The 5,657-nt window shown below is 30.3% G+C and overlaps 1 pseudogene; it reads left to right on the top strand.

Annotated features, from left to right (window-relative positions):
* Positions 1-3,240: 3,240 nt before the first annotated feature.
* On the top strand, positions 3,241-5,329 carry LOC148937498 (uncharacterized; annotated as a pseudogene).
* Positions 5,330-5,657: the final 328 nt, after the last annotated feature.

Genomic DNA, 5,657 nt, shown 5'->3' with positions numbered 1-5,657 from the left:
TAATCTCTTTAACCCTTCCAAATAGTAGTTGGCGTCTTGCTCCGCAAAATAGGCGTTTACGTATGCGATGACCTCCTCATTCGATAAAAATCTCTGTCCTCCAAGCGAAATTTTAAGCTTAGGAAACAGTCGCTGGGGATCAGATCTAGTGAATAGTCAACCAATCGGTAGTCGGTGGGTGGTCAACCAATTCGAAGTGCAGTTCATGAATTTTGGCCATGGCGACCGCCGAAGTGTGAGCAGGTGCGTTGTCTTGATGGAACAGCACTTTCTTCTTCTTCAAATGCGACCGTTTTTTTGCAATTTCTCAGCTTATCAAGTAATGATGCGTAATACGCTCCCGTTATTGTTTTATCTTTTTCAAGATAGTCGATACACACAATTCCGTGACTATCCCAAAAAACAGTCGTCATTATCTTCCCAGCTGATGGAACCGTCTTCACTTTTTTTTGAAGCAGGTTCACTCTTTGCAGTCCATTGGTTTGACTGTTCTTTTGTCTCTGGAATATAGTGGTGGATCCAAGTTTCATCTACAGTTATGAATCGACGCAAAAAATCTGACTCGTTTCGCTTGAACCGCTCCAACAAGGCCTTGAAAATGTTCATTCGAATTCGTTTTTTTATCCAAAGTGAGTAAGCGCGGGCCAACGCGCGGATAGCTTACGCATATCTAATTCTTCAGTCAATATATGACAAACGCGTTCTTTCGAGGCCCATAGCCTCTACTATCTCTCTAACCTTGATTCGACGGTCGTCCAGTACTATTTGGTGAACATTTTCAATGTTATCAGCAGTGGTCAGCAGTTTTTGGCCGTCCCGAATGCTCATCATCAGCCAAGCTGGTACGACGTTTAAATTCAGCTGCCCATCTTTTTACGGTGGCAAATGATGGAGCAAAGTCCCCGTAAACAGTGTCCAACTCGATTTTAATTTGCGCAGGCGTATTGCCTTTCAAATGTAAGAATTCAATCACGACACGATATTCAATTTTTTCATTTTTACAAAATACTGACATCGACTGACACAAACGACTGTCAAACAATAACTAAGCATCCAAAATGGCTGAAATTTTCACAAAAGCCTTTCAAAGCATATACTATTGTAGTACTAGAATGGTTTTAACAAGTAACGTCATCTTCATGATAAGGCTCAAAACTTTTCAAACTATCCTCGTACCACAATCTGTGGACTTAAAAGATCAAAATACATATGTATTATCTTTGATGAAAGAACAAACAAAAAAATCATGGTTATGTAACGAATTATGTAAAACTAATAATTCACTTCTAATTGTTATGAAACATCGTTCCTCCGAACGATAAGTACATGTACTTTCAAGAGAATACCGAAATTATTACAGAAAATTCATAAATATACAATACAATAAAAGAGAATTCGAATACAAAGTTGGGTCACACATATTTGTTACATTGATACAACTCTTTGCAAAGCAATATTTCTTCCTGTTCAATTGTTATCACCTCATTTCCCAATGGTCAGATATTTTAAACGTTTAGTTTATCATATGACAAATTTCTATTAAAAAAATGTTAAATTTAGAGAAGGCTTTAACATTTGCTGATTTAGATACATTAAATCAAATTATAATTTTGGCACAAGAAAACAGCAAATCGTATGTATAGACATCAGTCTACTAATACTATTTTGAGTGATGAGGATATTATAGGAGTGATATTATTTGAGTGATAAGGATTTATAAATATAAAAACGCGTTTAAAGCTTTAACTAAGCGCTCCATGAACATACCTCATTATGTTTGTGTATCATGTGAGAGACTTTGTTACAAAAGAAATGTATTCGAAATTAATAAATTTAAAGCATAAATAAATATTCCAGTTTGGAGAGATATAATGACATATATAAAGGAACAAAATATTAACTCACAGTATATATGCGATTATTGCGAACGCAATTCCGGAACAGGTTAATGCCCGCATATTGCGTATTAAATAATCTCATTGTACATGATGTAAGCATCTTTTAACACATTCGAAAAAATTCTCATACAAAGAGCTAAAGCGTTTCAAACTGTTGTTAAAATGGGAACTGTTATTAATAAAAAATTATCTCATAGGTGAATGATACAAAAAGTAAAAGATAGGATTTTTCATTTACCACTACCTTTACAAGAAACATGGAACAAATTATGTAAAAATATCGATTTACCCTTAGATAATCATGAAAAAGATTTAGATCTATTGTGTTTTCCAGATTTATATCCTTTTGGTGTTAGTGGACAATGTCAAACTAGACCGATTAAACTTCATGATCATAAATTCAATTTGATCATAAATAAAAGATTAAATATCGTTTGAAATCTAAACATTCACAATAAGATTAAACCAATATTTGTCTTATCCATTAAATAATGCAAATATGCGTCAACTAAATCATGATATTTATGATAAATTGAATATAACTAATTTACGAGACCATTACGGCTTCAGAAGCATTTAGAAGCATTGCAAAAAGATTTATTAGAATCTGATTTAAGTACTATTTTTTCTACTTTAAGAAATACGGAACAATATTGGCGTAAAGAGGTGATTTAAATTGTATGACGCAACATTACGGTCCTGCAACGTGGTTTCTAACATTGAGTCCTAGCGAGTATATGTGGAATTAGGCGAATATATTCGTGAAGTAAATGGATGGTCTAATGATTTCTGGACAATAAATTTCGAACAATGCTTGATTTTATTGTTCCAAAGATCATCCGATTGGAGAAGTAATACATTACTTCTGACGATAAGAATATCAAGGTAGACGTATCCAACATTTTCACTTATTACTTTGGGTTAAAAATTCATCAATTATTGATAAATCTTCTTCAAAAGAAGTGTCTTCATTTATTTTACAACATATAACTTGTAAATTGCCGAATAAAAATATTTCACCATTATTATACACCATTATTATACGAGTCAATACATATCAACAACACAAACATAGCGATTATTATCTTCGTTCTAAGGAAATAAGACGTAAAGTTGTTCGTATATGTTCGTATATGTCGTTTCAATTTTTCTCATCCTATCACGGAAACATTTGTTATGAGAGATGTTATAAGTTCAATAGCAGGTAGAAAACAATTAAAATATAAAAGTAGACTTTATAACCTTCCTCGAACTGATATCGAAATTGGTATAAATGATTATAATCCTATTTTACTGCGGGGGAAGAAAATATGAATATACAATTTATAGGTGAAAAATCATCTTTGCCGGATATATTATACAATTTATAGATAAAAAATCATCTTTTAAAAAATCTACTTTTTATGTTACTAAGTATATGAATAAAGCAGGAAAATGTGAATTATCTGATTCTATCCTTGATAGTAAAAATAATAAAAACAAATCGTTAGCGAGCTATCTTTGGAATATCGCTTTGCGATTCACGAATAATAGAGAATATGGAGCTTTTGAAGTTGCTGATACATTGCTAGGTATTCCTTTATATGGTACAAATATGACTATTAAATGATTAGATGTTAATCAGATACGATACAGAAAAATCAAAAGCTATAAGGAAATTGAAACTTTTGATAAAGATTCTACAGACATATTTTATTCATCTTTAATAGATAATCATTATCTAGATAGACCAAAAAAAATTAGAATCGATGTCATTATATGAATTTGCAGAGCGGTAATGGTCATTATCTTAAACAACGACAACGTGGATATCTTATTAATCACTATAGATGTCAAATGTGGCTAGAAAATTATTTCTTCTCATTACTTCTTATGTTTAAACCATGGCGGAAGATAGAAGAACTTAAAAATGGATGTGATACTTATGCGGAATCATTTCACAATGTAAAATTACATCTTGCGAAAGCAGCGATTGCAGTATCATGAAAAATTAGAGGAATTGCAAGAAACATTTGAAACTGCAAAACAATTACTTCAAGAACATTTAGATAATTTGGCAAAAGAATGTGTCTCTGATCCTGATAACCCAATAGGTGTTCAAAATATTGAAGCGTGCAAAATTTTAAAGATCTTGTTGACAAACGCGAAAAAATCGATATATCTGAAATGATTTCAAAACTGAATATAAATCAAAAAAGAGTTTGATAAAGTTATTAATACAATAATGTCAAATAAATCAATATTACAATTATACATTAGTGGAAAAAGAGGTACTGGTAAGAATTTCTTGGTTAAAATAATCAAATATTAGATAAAACAAAATCTTAACAAAAATATTGCTATAACAGCACCTACAGGTATAGCAACATTTAATATAGATGATTTGACAGTTCACAAATTACTGCAGTTACCTGTTGAACATGGTCATATTCCTAAATATAAACAATTATCTGACCACGTTTTGAAAATTATACGAGTTGATCTCAAAGATGTTTTTATAATAATTGATGAAGTGTCAATTGATGAAGTATCAAATTTGATTTTAATGTATATACATTTACGATTGTCTGAAATATTCGATACTACTGATTGTGATGATGGTTGGTTTGGTCAAAAGCATGTTCTTTTATTTGGAGATTTGCTTCAATTACCTCTTACACGTGAAGATCCTGCTTTTATACATTTATCAGATGAAAAAATTCGTAAATATCTTGATTCTTTAAGTGCTACTAATCTATGGATTAATTTATTTGACTATGATGAATTGACGATCAATAATGTGTCAACAAGGAGACGAATCTTACCGTGAATTACTCTCGAGAATTCATGTTGGTTTATTAATAAAATATGATTATGAGATTCTCGAAAAAAATCTGTTTTAAGGATATCTTTCGAAGCAAAAGTAAATTGTGTGATTTTATTAATAATTTGCCAAATGATACCGTTTGTTTATTGCCTACTTGTCATATGTGTGACGTTCTTAACACTGTTAAATCGTATTGTTTCAAAAGAAATATTATTAATAGCTGAAGATACAACTAATTAATGTGAAAAAATGTATTTCATATATGAAAAAAAGGGTAATAAAGTAAATATTAACAAGTAACGATGATGATAATACTAGAACAGCTGGACTTTCAAAACAAATTATAATTAAAATTGGAGCAAAAGTTATGATAAAACGCAATATTGATGCTAATTTGTAAATGGTACAATAGCTAATCATTTCAGTTGTATAAGATACAACTACTGATTACATAGAAAAAATAAAACTTCTTTTACCATCTGGTTTGGTATGTTTTATTGAAAAAGTAAGTGTTAAGTTCCAATTGATTTTTTATTCAATTGGATTTATTATTTTTTTTATTCAAATAAAATTTTATCATTTATTTTGTACTGTTACTCTTTAATTCTTTGTGATAAAAACTTAGGTTGAGTAAAGCAATTTTGTGATATAATATATTTTGTGATATATTTTAAAGCTAAATAATTACTATCACTTGGGTTAGGAAAGAGAGTCTTGAATGGGTAAAAAGATATACATATCATTTGGTTTTTATTATTTTTAAATTAAAGATACTACCGCTTGATTTTATTTTTAAAAATAGTGGTATATCAAATCTTTTATGAATGAAATATCTTTTACAAATGAAATATATAATTTGGCTAAGGTGAACTTATAGCTTAATGTTTATGGGACTATAATTTGGCGCCAGTTATTGATACCAAGTCTTTTATACAAATAATAATGATGACGTT

The sequence above is a fragment of the Pogonomyrmex barbatus genome, unplaced genomic scaffold (genome assembly GCF_055798465.1).
Source record: "Pogonomyrmex barbatus isolate J1 unplaced genomic scaffold, ASM5579846v1 scaffold13, whole genome shotgun sequence".
Taxonomy (NCBI): Eukaryota; Metazoa; Arthropoda; class Insecta; order Hymenoptera; family Formicidae; genus Pogonomyrmex; species Pogonomyrmex barbatus.
The sequence above is the reverse complement of the archived record's forward strand: the minus strand, read 5'-3'. Positions and strand labels throughout refer to the sequence as shown.